The 16200-nt window shown below is 35.2% G+C and overlaps 1 protein-coding gene across 4 annotated transcripts in view; it reads left to right on the plus strand.

Annotated features, from left to right (window-relative positions):
- The first annotated feature begins 232 nt into the window (after nt 1-232).
- Nucleotides 233-16200, plus strand: part of LOC134695613 (eyes absent homolog 1-like) — a 100717-nt gene continuing 84749 nt past the window's right edge. For 3 of the 4 annotated variants that reach the window (XM_063556908.1, XM_063556935.1, XM_063556944.1), the window contains exons 1-2: nt 233-352; nt 4412-4468. The gene's annotated coding sequence lies outside the window, so the exon portion shown is untranslated. The remainder of the gene's footprint in view (nt 353-4411; nt 4469-16200) is intronic. The other variant, XM_063556917.1, reaches the window with a different exon arrangement.

Genomic DNA, 16200 nt, shown 5'->3' on the forward strand with positions numbered 1-16200 from the left:
CACATTTAATTGTTTACCATTATAGTACATATATATGTAGTCATGAACATGCATGAAATATTTGAAGTTATTAATCAACCATAACAAAAAATAGTACACTACATGTACTACAAAATATATTAAAATAAAAGTCTTGATTATTAAAAGTCCTCGGGACTAAAAATGTACATCTTGACATTTTGGCGGGAATACTAATCTTCTCTCTACCCTTTCGGACACCTCTTGGTTTTTCTTTACCCATCATCCTGGAAGAAATGGCGAACATTTGAACCGAAGAAGTACACCTGATAGAATATTTAATTTCATTGATTTTTATTAATAACAGGATTGACAAGTAGTAAATAAGTTTAAGGTAAGTTGATAAGAAACTGTTTTCGGGGTTGACAAGCGTGAAACATGTATAATTGTCGAGAAACTTCATCTAAAATCACGTGCATATATTTACAACTTCTTTATTTTGATTGCATCTTGCCCTACTTACAAAAGTTTAAAAGTTTTGTGTATCAATATGTTTAATTTACAAATTTCTTCTTCTGATATGCCTATTAAACACAAGTTTCGAAATTGCAAAGAAATGAAAGCGGAAAGTTGTTGAAAAGATTTGAAAAAAAATAAAGCATAACTAAAGATAAGAAATGACTGTGGCAGCTGTAACTGTTGCATTTTCTTTGTTTTCCTTTATATATCATAGTAAATAAGTATATAAGGAAGATAATTCAGTTAATCAAATAAAAAGATGTAAAACAACACAAACAAATAATCTTAACTTTATAAAAAAAATAGCTTGTTTTCTGTATAACTTTTTAAAAGTTATGTTTTATGATGTATTTACTCACATTGACATTATAATTATTGAATTATTTCGTATGCAAAGATAGATTTGTATGTTTAAAGTTTAAAAGCATCATTCCTATTACCATTTCCTTTTCATCTTAATAATCAATTAAAATTGGCATGAACTTTTTTTCGGTAATTGGGCACCTGTGTGTTTTATTCACATGTATTGTTTTGATCCATGATCAGCTGGTATTGACTAATTAATGCCAAGTGTGTACATTCCATAGTAAAAATGTAAATCTAGACGCTCCATTCAAAGTATCATATGTACAAGATGGCTGTGTTATTGATATAAATAGTAACAACTTAATTTAATAATTCCTTTAAGGGTGTGTTTTATAATGAGACAAATGACCTTCAGTCCTTCCTGGAGTGTTTACATGCACAAAACATTTATAATTGGCTTTTAATTATGATCAATAGATCCATAGTGCTATAGACTGGTTATAAAAAGGTTTAAATACACCTCATGGACTGTAAAAGATTTAAAAAAAATATAATGATATCATTCAACTTTACATCTTTGTTGTATGATATGATTTCAGGTAATGGTATTTTAGTAAAGGTTTTAAAAAATAAACAAACTAAGATTTACCAGTCTATTAAGACAAGGACTCGCAAAGTGACAAAACCAAACTTTTCCAATAAGTATTCTTGTGGGCTGTAGATTGCGGATACAATAGCCCAGGACAAATCTCTCATATCATATGCCTAGAGAAGGTAGTAGTATCATCATGTGAACCCTTACATGGTAATTTACATGGTAATTTATTAGAAAATAAAGGTGATTCTGGTATAATTTTTGTGTAGGAACATGATTCTGCCCAGAAATCATGCCACAACAGACCGTATTTGGCACAACATTTTGGAATTTTGGATCCTCAATGCTCTTCAACTTTATTATTTTATTTATTTGGCTTTTTAACTATTTTGATCTGAGCGTCACTGATGAGTCTTATGTAGACGAAACGCGCGTCTGGCGTATAAAATTATAATCCTGGTATTTTTGATAACTATAATCAGACAATCATGTTATATTCAACCAAACTACTATGCCACAAACCATTATGCCAAAACCTAAACTTTCAGTCATATGTTTCTTGTTTTGTTTATATAGATTAGACTGTTGGTTTTCCCGTTTGAATGGTTTTACACTAGTAATTTTGGGGCCCTTTATAGCTTGTTGTTCGGTGTGAGCCAAGGCTCCGTGTTGAAGACCGTACTTTAACCTATAATGGTTTACTTTTTAAATTGTTACTTGGATGAAGAGTTGTCTCATTGGCACTCACACCACATCTTCCTATATCTATATATGTTGTCTGATTTCACCAAACCATTATGTGACAACCAAAATGTAGTCATATGTTGTTGATTTCACCAAGCCATGATGCGGAAACTGATACCTAGTCACATATCTGATTCAAACAAGCAATTATGTCCCCACAGACATCAAACTTTCAAAATTCATCTGGTGTCTGGTTCCACCAACCAATTATGTCCAACCAAACATCAAACTTGGACTATCATCATGTGTATGATACCACCAACCAATTATGTCCCCACAGACACCAATCTCTGACAATCATCTAGTGTCTGATTCCACCAACCAATTATGTCCCAACAGACAACATTCTCTGACAACCTTCTGATGTCTGTTTCTACCAATAAATAATACAACAAAAGACTGAATGACATCATCTCTTGTCTGATTCCACCAAGCCATTATGCCAGAACAGACTGACAATCAGCTTTTATCTGATTTCACCTGGGAATCATGCCATAACAAACAACAAATTCTTTCAATCAGCTTTTGTCTTATTACACTTGCTAATTGTGTCCCTACAGACATCAAACTATGAAAATCATCTGGTGTCTGAATCCACCAACCAATTATGTCCCAACAGAATCAAACTTTCAAAATTCATCTGGTGTCTGGTTCCATCAACCAATTATGTCCAACCAAACATCAAACTTAGACTATCATCATGTGTCTGATACCACCAACCAATTATGTCCCCACAGACATTAAACTTTTCCTTTTATCTGGTGTCTGATTCCACCAACCAATTATGTCCCCACAGACATCAAACTCTGATAATCATCTAGTGTCTGATTCCACCAACCAATCATGGCCCCACAGATATCAAACTAGGACCAACATCTGGTGTCTGATTCCACCAACCAATTATGTCCCAACAGACAACATTCTCTGACAACCTTCTGATGTCTGTTTCTACCAATAAATCATACAACAAAAGACTCTGAATTACATCATCTCTTGTCTGATTCCAACAAGCCATTATGCCAGAACAGACTGACAATCAGCTTTTATCTGATTTCACTTGGGAATCATGCCATAACAAACAACAAATTCTTTCAATCAGCTTTTGTCTTATTACACATGCTAATTGTGTCCCTACAGACATCAAACTCTGACAAATATCTGGTGTCTGAATCCACCAACCAATTATGTCCCAACAGAATCAAACTTTCAAAATTCATCTGGTGTCTGGTTCCACCAACCAATTATGTCCAACCAAACATCAAACTTAGACTGTCATCATGTGTCTGATACCACCAACCAACTATGTCCCCACAGACACAAAACACTGAAAATCATCTGGTATCTGATCCCACCAACCAATTATGTCCCTACAGACCACAGGCACTGGTTTCTGTCAATATGGGGTATTGACAGAAACAAGTGCCTGTACTACAGACATCAAACTCTGACAATCATCTGGTGTCTGATTCCACCAACCAACTGTGTGCCCACAGACACCAATCTTTAAAATCATCTGGTGTCTGATTCCACCAACCAATTATGTGCCCACAAACATCAAACTCTGACAATCATCTGGTGTCTGATTCCACCAACCAATTATGTCCCCACAGACATCAAACTCTGACAATCATCTGGTGTCTGATTCCACCAACCAATCATGGCCCCACAGATATCAAACTAGGACCAACATCTGGTGTCTGATTCCACCAGTAATTCTATTCAAATAGGTAAATCGTGTACACTACATTTTAATCTGTAACTGTATGTTCACCTCTTATATTATTGCCTTTTTTGCTCAATATATTCTCTCCACACATCTTTTTTGTTTATGTCCCATATGTTATATGTTGTTTAGCTTAATTTAGTAATACTGTTACATTTGTCTTATGTTTAACTCTGCACACAAACCATTTCTCTTGGGCAATAGTCAAAATTAAGTCATCTTTTCTTTATTAAACCGTCAATGCCATATTTATACAAATTGTGAACTTTAAATATTGGAAAATTATAAAATTTGTATTATCAAACTTCTTTTAAAATTTTTATTTTAGTATGATAACCATACCTTAGCATTTCTATACAATAGTTCATCAGCCATTTAGCAAGAAGATTTTATTCTTCCGTTCTTCTTTGTGTTACATGAATGAGGATAATTTCACAAGTTAGTGTTAGATAAATTGCAATGGAATATTTTATCATGAAAAAATGCATAATAATTTTCTTGTGCAATTTCTTTTAAAAAACCTAACATTTGCCCACTGATTTTAACAGTTGTGATATATTTTATAGATATAAATCACACAATGGCATTCCTGGTCTCAGCATAAAGTAAGAAAGTTTTCACAGGTGAGTCTGAAATGATACATATCTACCAAATTTGATTAAGTTACATTTTGATAAGTTAATAATGTATAATTGAGGTGACAACCGATTTAGAATCGTGGTTCAATAGGTGTGCATATATCTGTGTGTTAATGGAGTAAGGCTTTTACAAATATAATAAAGGAGTCAATCATTTGGTTTTACCTGGAAAGCGTAGAAAAAATGACAGATTCTGGGATATAATTTATGTGTATTACTTCAGAGATTTTTTTGAGATATGTACAGAGGCAGTTTTTCTTTAAGGTCAGTTTAGAAATATTTTCTTCTTAGTAAATCTGGTATGGATTTTTGATAAACTTATACCTTTTTGTAGTAATTAGTTATTTGCATGTTTGTATCTTTGATCTGTACTTATTACAGAAAACAGGTGTAAACTGATTGATTTGAGTAAGTTATGGTAAAGTTATGAAAGTTGAGATCCTTAGGGAGGGATCTAGTGTGGGAATTTTTGAAAACTGAGATATTTTGGGAGGGGTCTATAAACTAACTATGAATGAAGATGTCATAAAAATTATCAGAAGAGATGTTTGGATTAATATAATAAGAGAGGGTGTAGAGAGGGGACTGTTTACAAGATATTAGTTGTAATGCCATAATTATATTTATTTGATACGCATATTATTGGTTACATGTCCTGAACATTCATTTAGAATACATTTAAAGTGAATCAAGTTTGAAGTAGTTTATGTATAATGTAAAGCATGGATTGCTTATTTCTATAAACTGTTAGATTAGTTTATGGGATTTTGATACTTTTCCACTATCAAAATAATTTGAGATTTTAATTACTATTGAAGAACCCTGTTGATTCTTGACTGAATATCTGAATTTACAGTATGTTCATTTTAAGTGTTGACAGTCCATTTGAAATTTTGACGAATTTTTATTAGTATAAAAAGCAAAGGAGTAAAGTTTTCAGATTATTTTAATTTTAATTTTGTAAAACAGTTTCCCCATATTGAGCCCCACATGCATGAAAGTAATAGAAAGAATGCTGCATTATCTGTAGTAAATTGACTACTCAGCTGTGTTTTGGCAGTTGTAAGATTATTGTGTGATTCACTTACATTTATCACTAAACACATAATTTACAAAAAAAAAAAGGAAATTGTAAACACACAAAGATAGGAATTATTAGTAACATTTACTGAAAAGTTCAACTTAATGAATTTTATTGCTTCAAACTTAATGTTTTTGTACACAAATTACTTTAAAACAAAGTGTATTTTTAGTTGGAATAAAGGTGACATTGCATGATGAAATCTACTTTTGTCTTGCCTTTTAATACCTTATTTTATAGAATAATAGAGGTTATTTGTCATTGAATCTTGTTTCTTGGTCTTTACTACATTTTTTTACACAATTAGGTCAAGCTTTCATGACTTTAAATATATTCCTCAATACCATTTTGGGTATTACATCTATGTCAACACTAAACTTCAAAGGTCAAAAATATATGATGTGAGACATATATGTGTGTCAAACATGCTTATATCTATGCTTCACCCTGCTGTGGTCAGTTGAGGTCTATTCCTTTGCTCTATACATTATAAGATGTTTTAAGTCAACAATATTTGATATATGAATTGGTTGGGAGGAGAAAATGTTCAATTGACATATGTTTTATTGCTTTGACCTCATCCTCATTCTCAGGAATAGAAGTGTAAAAGGACAAGTGTACCAAACAGGTTTCATTTGACCTTGACCTATATAGGTTTTAATTACTGGTACTTTAAGCAAAATGTGAGGCAGTGTACCAACTCTTGGTTTCAAATTGTATCAGTCTATTGAATACCAGCCCCAAGATATTAACAGTACAGGGGTGTAGGAAATTATGGATAACAGATATTCAATTCCTGCAGAAATTTTATAACAAGTAGACACCTTCAAAATAGAACTGATTATATAAAACTTACTGATATATCAAAGTAAATACCTCCTTTAAATCTATATTTCTGTTGATTATTACATTTGTGCACTTTGGTAAAAAATAAAACATTGTGTTATAAACAAAATTAAGTAGTATTTAATAATTTTGTCCTCCTAACCCAGGACAAAAAGGGGGTGGGGTGGAGGGGTGGGGTGGAGGGGTGGGGTGGGGGGGGGGGTGAGTTTCCAACTACATGTCCTCATTTAAATGCATTGATCGTATAAAAAAAGTAGGGGGTTCCATTCCAGGAAATTCCCCCTCCTTGATCTGCCACTGCTCTTTCAATCACACATACACATCCAGGCTGCCGAATGCATGTCTAAATGACCTTTCACAGATTCAATATAACATGGACAGCTGAAGTAAAACTAATATTGTTTCGAACAGAAATAAGGATACTTTAGATTACATCACTATCTAGGAGAACAATAATTATTCATGTTTTTAGATAACTTATAATGTTATATCTGTAGTATGACCCAATTCAAATCAGGACAATCTATTTTCTGAATTAAGGCTGTTAAAGTATTTTAATAAAATTTTTATTACCAAATAAAGAGTTACAAAAACACCCTACTGCTTATCAGGAAGTAATATCCTTAGATAATGAATTCATAGAAATCTTGTGTTAAAGTAAAGTCGTACTAACATTAACTTCTCCCATTATTAAGTGTTAGATTTGAATAAAAGAGATGTCTCAACAAGATAGCGACCCAAACCAATTGAAAAAAACAAAAGACATTCACATAATTGTTACCTGTCCATCTAAAAACTTGTTTCCAATGTATAAAGGGAATGATCAAATGCTAATTGGATTATTTATTTTGCTTTTAAGTGTTGCCAGATACATTTATAAATATATAGCAGTAATTGTATTAACTTGTAAAGAGAGGGTAGTCCATTTGGTCTAGTTATAAATATGTGTTTTGATGATGTGTTGTATTAATGGTAAATAATATACTGTATATTTAGAAATTATTGCAATTTTGTCCCTTTAAACTAAAATGCGATTTATTTTTTCAATACTGACAAAATCCTGTTTAATCCATACAATAAATTTCAGATTGTGAGTTTTAATAATTGGGAGTATACCCTGTCTCATTTTTCCCAATAATAAAAACATCACAATAATTTCTAAATTAACAGTATTTGGTTATGTAAAAAGTTCTCAGTGCCAAAAGAATAAACTTTCAGCTGACACTGACACTACACCTCAGTGCCAATACAATTAGCTTTAACACTGACACCACACCTCAGTGCCAGTGCAATAAACTTAAACACTGACACAATACCTCATTGCCAGAACAACCAACAGACACTGACACAACACCTCAGTGCCATTACAATCAACTTAAACACTGACAAAACACCTCAGTGCCAGAACAATCAACTTAAACACTGACACTACACCTCAGTGCCAATACAATCAACTAAAACACTAACACTACACCTCAGTGCCATTACACTCAACTTAAACACTGACACTTCACCTCATAGCCAATACAATCAACTTAAACACTAACACTACACCTCAGTGCCAATACAATCAACTTAAACACTAACACTACACCTCAGTGCCAATACAATCAACTTAAACACTAACACTACACCTCAGTGCCAATACAATCAACTTAAACACTGACACCACACCTCATAGCCAATACCATCAACTTAGACACTTACACCACACCTCATAGCCAATACAATCAACTTAAACATTGACACTACACTTCATTGCCATTACAATCAACTTAAACATTGACACTACACTTCATAGCCAATACAATCAACTTAAACACTGACACTACACCTAAGTGCCAATACAATCAACTTAAACACTAACACTACACCTCAGTGCCAATACAATCAACTTAAACATTGACACTACACCTCAGTGCCAATACAATCAACTTAAACACTGACACTACACTTCATTGCCATTACAATCAACTTAAACACTGACACTACACCTCAGTGCCAATACAATCAACTTAAACACTAACACTACACCTCAGTGCCAATACAATCAACTTAAACATTGACACTACACCTCAGTGCCAATACAATCAACTTAAACACTGACACTACACTTCATAGCCATTACAATCAACTTAAACATTGACACTACACTTCATAGCCATTACAATCAACTTAAACATTGACACTACACTTCATAGCCAATACAATCAACTTAAACACTGACACTACACCTCAGTGCCAATACAATCAACTTAAACACTAACACTACACCTCAGTGCCAATACAATCAACTTAAACACTAACACTACATCTCAGTGCCAATACAATCAACTTAAACACTGACACCACACCTCATAGCCAATACCATCAACTTAGACACTTACACCACACCTCATAGCCAATACAATCAACTTAAACATTGACACTACACTTCATTGCCATTACAATCAACTTAAACATTGACACTACACTTCATAGCCAATACAATCAACTTAAACATTGACACTACACTTCATTGCCATTACAATCAACTTAAACATTGACACTACACTTCATAGCCAATACAATCAACTTAAACATTGACACTACACCTCAGTGCCAATACAATCAACTTAAACACTAACACTACACCTCAGTGCCAATACAATCAACTTAAACACTGACACCACACCTCATAGCCAATACAATCAACTTAAACATAGACACTACACTTCATTGCCATTACAATCAACTTAAACATTGACACTACACTTCATAGCCAATACAATCAACTTAAACATTTACACTACACCTCAGTGCCAATACAATCAACTTAAACACTAACACTACACCTCAGTGCCAATACAATCAACTTAAACACTGACACCACACCTCAGTGCCAGAACAATCAACTTAAACACTGACACCACACCTCAGTGCCAGAACAATCAACTTAAACACTGACACTACACCTCAGTGCCAATACAATCAACTTAAACACTGACACCACACCTCAGTGCCAATACAATCAACTTAAACACTGACACCACACCTCAGTGCCAGTGCAATAAACTTAAACACTGACAAAACACCTCAGTGCCAGAACAATCAACTTAAACACTGACAAAACACCTCAGTGCCAGAACAATCAACTTAAACACTGACACTACACCTCAGTGCCAATACAATCAACTTAAACACTGACACCACACCTCAGTGCCAGTGCAATAAACTTAAACACTGACACAATACCTCATTGCCAGAACAACCAACAGACACTGACACAACACCTCAGTGCCATTACAATCAACTTAAACACTGACAAAACACCTCAGTGCCAGAACAATCAACTTAAACACTGACACTACACCTCAGTGCCAATACAATCAACTTAAACACTAACACTACACCTCAGTGCCAATACAATCAACTTAAACACTAACACTACACCTCAGTGCCAATACAATCAACTTAAACACTAACACTACACCTCAGTGCCAATACAATCAACTTAAACACTAACACTACACCTCAGTGCCAATACAATCAACTTAAACACTAACACTACACCTCAGTGCCAATACAATCAACTTAAACACTGACACCACACCTCATAGCCAATACCATCAACTTAGACACTTACACCACACCTCATAGCCAATACAATCAACTTAAACATTGACACTACACTTCATTGCCATTACAATCAACTTAAACATTGATACTACACTTCATAGCCAATACAATCAACTTAAACACTAACACTACACCTCAGTGCCAATACAATCAACTTAAACACTAACACTACACCTCAGTGCCAATACAATCAACTTAAACATTGACACTACACCTCAGTGCCAATACAATCAACTTAAACACTGACACTACACTTCATTGCCATTACAATCAACTTAAACACTGACACTACACCTCAGTGCCAATACAATCAACTTAAACACTAACACTGCACCTCAGTGCCAATACAATCAACTTAAACATTGACACTACACCTCAGTGCCAATACAATCAACTTAAACACTGACACTACACTTCATAGCCATTACAATCAACTTAAACATTGACACTACACTTCATAGCCATTACAATCAACTTAAACATTGACACTACACTTCATAGCCAATACAATCAACTTAAACACTGACACTACACCTCAGTGCCAATACAATCAACTTAAACATTGACACTACACCTCAGTGCCAATACAATCAACTTAAACACTGACACTACACTTCATAGCCATTACAATCAACTTAAACATTGACACTACACTTCATTGCCATTACAATCAACTTAAACATTGACACTACACTTCATAGCCAATACAATCAACTTAAACACTGACACTACACCTCAGTGCCAATACAATCAACTTAAACACTGACACCACACCTCATAGCCAATACAATCAACTAAAACATTGACACTACACTTCATTGCCATTACAATCAACTTAAACATTGACACTACACTTCATAGCCAATACAATCAACTTAAACATTGACACTACACCTCAGTGCCAATACAATCAACTTAAACACTAACACTACACCTCAGTGCCAATACAATCAACTTAAACACTGACACCACACCTCATAGCCAATACAATCAACTTAAACATAGACACTACACTTCATTGCCATTACAATCAACTTAAACATTGACATTACACTTCATAGCCAATACAATCAACTTAAACATTGACACTACACCTCAGTGCCAATACAATCAACTTAAACATTGACACTACACCTCAGTGCCAATACAATCAACTTAAACATTGACACTACACTTCATTGCCATTACATCAACTTAAACATTGACACTACACTTCATAGCCAATACAATCAACTTAAACACTGACACTACACCTCAGTGCCAATACAATCAACTTAAACACTGACACTACACCTCAGGCCAGGATTTTTTAATTTGTTGGTTTACGGATCCGCCGACCCGATTTTGCCGATTTCCAAAATAAAAATAAAATCGAATTTTCAGGCTTTTTTTTATTCTCGCCGACCCTAACAAATGCATTGTCCCTGAAAAATAATTAAAATGTCCTTTTTTATGAAATGAAATGCATTAATCACTAACAGAAGTGATGACACTTTCTGCTGTGAAAAATGAAACTTTCAAAATAGACAAATCAATTATTAATGACCTTGAAATGTCGTTTGCGCAAATAATTTTGCGGAACGAAACCTGTGTTTAAAACCAATTACACAATAAGTTCGTTTCCCTTATTTGTAACCAGTCCGTAAGATGCATGTTCTCATATAAATAGACTTGTCCAAATGTGGACAGGTGGAAGTTCAAGGCATCAAGTTAAAATACTGAATTTTAACAAATCATTTGATATTTTCTTGTTTTATAGATAATAAAAAAATATCTTCCATTTGGATAAAAAACGGGAATGCATGACAACAGATTATTTAACCTGATATTCTTGTTTTTCCAGTGGACGAGTCTATTACGTTTTTGACACGTGTGTTGGAACTTATTTTCGTACGACGTTTTTACTTTTTTCTTTCTTTATCAGTTTTCGTGCTTATTATTTTTCACCAAGTTTTGATTAAAAGCTAAGTCAAATAACTGACTGGAATCTGTTTTTCTTGTTTGTGAAATGACGATTTAATTTCGTCTTTGTCCGTGTACCCCCCTTTTTTTTACGGAAAATTATTAGACAATGTCATGCGATGTTTACAGCTGAGCAATAATATTTCATCAAACTAAAATTTAAGAACGATGAAAAAATAGTATGACAAATATATTATTAGAAAGGTGAAATATATTTTTATTTTGCATATCAGTTTTCTGTCTTGAAAGATTTTTTTTTATTTTTTTTTCCGACCGACCGACCCGACTTTTTCATGGAGAAAATCCGTAAACCAACAAATTAAAAAACCGTGGCCTCAGTGCCAATACAATCAACTTAAACACTGACACTACACCTCAGTGCCAATACAATCAACTTAAACACTGACACCACACCTCATAGCCAATACAATCAACTTAAACACTGACACTACAACTCAGTGCCAGTACAATCAACTTAAACACTGACACATCATCTCAGTGCCAGAACAATCAGCTGACACTGACACTACACCTCAGTGCCAGAACAATCAGCTGACACTGACAAAACACCTCAGTTTCAAAACAATCAGCTTAAACATTGACACTTCACCTCAGTTCCAAAACAATCAGCTTAAACATTGACACTACACCTCAGTGCCAATACAATCAACTTCAACATTGACACTACACCTCATTGCCAGTACAATCAGCTTTAAAATTGAAAAAACAACTGAGTTCCAAAACAATCAGCTTAAACATTGACACTACACCTCAGTGCCAGTACAATCAACTTAAACACTGACACATCATCTCAGTGCAAGAACAATCAGCTGACACTGACACTACACCTCAGTGCCAGAACAATCAGCTGACACTGACACAACACCTCAGTGCCAGAACAATCAGCTGACACTACACCTAAGTGCCAGTACCATCAACTTAAACACTGACACTACATATCAGTGCCAGTACAATCAACTTAAACACTGACACAACACCTCAGTGCCCAAACAATCAGCTGACACTGACACTACACCTCAGTGCCAGAACAATCAACTTAAAAACTGACACAACACCTCAGTGCCAGAACAATCAGCTGACACCGACACAACACCTCAGTGCCCGAACAATCAGCTGACACTGACACTACACCTCAGTGCCAGAACAATCAACTTAAAAACTGACACAACACCTCAGTGCCAGAACAATCAGCTGACACTACACCTAAGTACCAGTACCATCAACTTAAACACTGACACAACACCTCAGTGCCAGTACAACCCACTTAAACACTGACACTACACCTCAGTGCAAATACAATCAACTTAAACACTGACACAACACCTCAGTGCCAGAACAATCAGCTGTGACTGACACTACACCTCAGTGCCAGAACAATCAACTTAAAAACTGACACAACACCTCAGTGCCAGAACAATCAGCTGACACTACACCTCAGTGCCAGTACAACCAATTTAAACACTGACACTACACCTCAGTGCCAATACAATCAACTTAAACACTGACACAACACCTCAGTGCCAGAACAATCAGCTGACACTGACACTACACCTCAGTGCCAGAACAATCAGCTGACACTGACCCTACACCTCAGTGCTAATACAATCAACTAAAACACTGACACAACACCTCAGTGCCAGTACAACCAGCTGACACTGACAAAACACCTCAGTTTCAAAACAATCAGCTTAAACATTGACACTACACCTCAGTTCCAAAGCAATCAGTTTAAACATTGACACTAAATCAGTGCATATACAATCATCTTAAACACTGACACAACACCTCAGTGCCCGAACAATCAGCTGACACTGACACTACAACTCAGTGCCAGAACAATCAGCTGACACTGACACTACACCTCAGTGCCAGAACAATCAGCTCACACTGACACTACACCTCAGTGCCCGAACAATCAGCTGACACTACACCTCAGTGCCAGAACAATCAGCTGACACTGTCACTACACCTCAGTGCCATAACCATCAACTTAAACACTGACACAACACCTCAGTGCCAGTACAACCCACTTAAACACTGTCACTACACCTCAGTGCCAGTACAACCAGCTGACACTGACAAAACACCTCAGTTTCAAAACAATCAGCTTAAACATTGACACTACACCTCAGTTCCAAAACAATCAATTTAAACATTGACACTACACCTCAGTGCATATACAATCAACTTAAACACTGACACAACACCTCAGTGCCCGAACAATCAGCTGATACTGACACTACACCTCAGTGCCCGAACAATCAGCTGATACTTACACTACACCTCAGTGCCAGAACAATCAGCTGACACTGACACTACACCTCAGTGCCATTACCATCAACTTAAACCTGACACAACACCTCAGTGCCAGTACAAACCACTTAAACACTGACACAACACCTCAGTGCCAGTACAACCAGCTGACACTGACAAAGCACCTCAGTTTCAAAACAATCAGCTTAAACATTGACACTACACCTCATTTCCAAAACAATCAGCTTAAACATTGACACTACACCTCAGTGCATATACAATCAACTTAAACACTGACACAACACCTCAGTGCCAGAACAATCAGCTGACACTGACACTACACCTCAGTGCCAGAACAATCAGCTGACACTGACACTACACCTCAGTGCCAGAACAATCAGCTGACACTGTCACTACACCTCAGTGCCATTACCATCAACTTAAACACTGACACAACACCTCAGTGCCAGTACAACCCACTTAAACACTGACACTACACCTCAGTGCAAATACAATCAACTTAAACATTGACACTACACCTCAGTGCCAGTAAAACCAGCTGACACTGACACTACACCTCAGTGCCAGAACAATCAGCTTAAACATTGATACTACACCTCAGTGCCAGAACAATCAGCTGACACTGACACTACACCTCAGTGCCAGAACAATCAGCTGACACTGTCACTACACCTCAGTGCCAGTACAATCAGCTGACACTGACCCTACACCTCAGTGCCAGAACAATCAGCTGACACTGTCACTACACCTCAGTGCCAGTACAATCAGCTTTAACACCGACACTTTATTTCAAAGCCACTTTACCTCAGTGCCAGTATCATCAGCTTAAACACTGACAATACACCGCAATGCCGTTACGCTCAGCTTAAACACTGACACCACACCTCAGTGCCAATATCATGACCTTAAACATTGAATCTGTTAAGTTGACAGTTAACTTCAATATCATGAGCTTAAATTCGAACAATATTAGCTGAAATACTGACTTTGTTTGCCTTTAAAATACACTGACTAAAATATATATGCTACAAAGTCGGAAAACATTGGATAAAAATAAAAATGAGAAAAAAAAATTATGGACATAAAAGAACTCATTGTTAATGTTCAGGTGTTTCAAGATCATATCTGTCTGTTTATTAGGTGAAAAACACATGAAATTGTCATTAAGCCTTTTTTTGATAATGATAATATTTCATTAAACCCATCTAATAGTGTCTTTTCTGTTAGAGCTATTGATATTTTCCAAGTAGATAAGATCTAGAAAAAGTATGCCTACAACAATATGGTATGTCAAGATGGACACACTTTTCCACCACAGTAGAAGGTATGGGCTGTTGTTGTTTGGTTTTTTTTATTTATTTTCAGTATATCTGGGTCACTTTATAAATTTTTCGCATGATAAGAATTAAATTGGCAACCATTTGATATTCAGTGTAACAGGGGTTTGGGTCAGGTGTATTTGGAAAATAAATTTTATCTGTTATATTTAGAAGAGATATTGTACTCTTTAAAGCAAAAAAAGTTTATTCAAACTAATTTTTTGTTTGGTTGAATGTCTATAGGATTTTTACCTCAGTCCAGGGTCCTTACTGCAAAGCCAATGTCCTCATTTGATAGTTTAAATTCAGTGTAATTTGACCTTTCACATACAATTTAACTTTCACGCTGCCTTTTGTATTATGATACAAAACATGAAAAAGATTACAATGCATATTTTGAAATGAAGGGTGATATCTTCCCTGAATTATTTACAGGTCAAGGAGCCAGTCTTGCTGCTCTTTCTCGTTTTTTAAATGGACCACAAAAAAAAAGAGATTGCACAATCAAACAATTTAAAACATAATGTGATTTAATATTTAAATAATTCTTCAAAAAAGAGATTAATAATGACAACAATGTTTAAATAAAGGTTTAG

Source organism: Mytilus trossulus, chromosome 1 (genome assembly GCF_036588685.1).
Source record: "Mytilus trossulus isolate FHL-02 chromosome 1, PNRI_Mtr1.1.1.hap1, whole genome shotgun sequence".
Lineage (NCBI taxonomy): Eukaryota > Metazoa > Mollusca > Bivalvia > Mytilida > Mytilidae > Mytilus > Mytilus trossulus.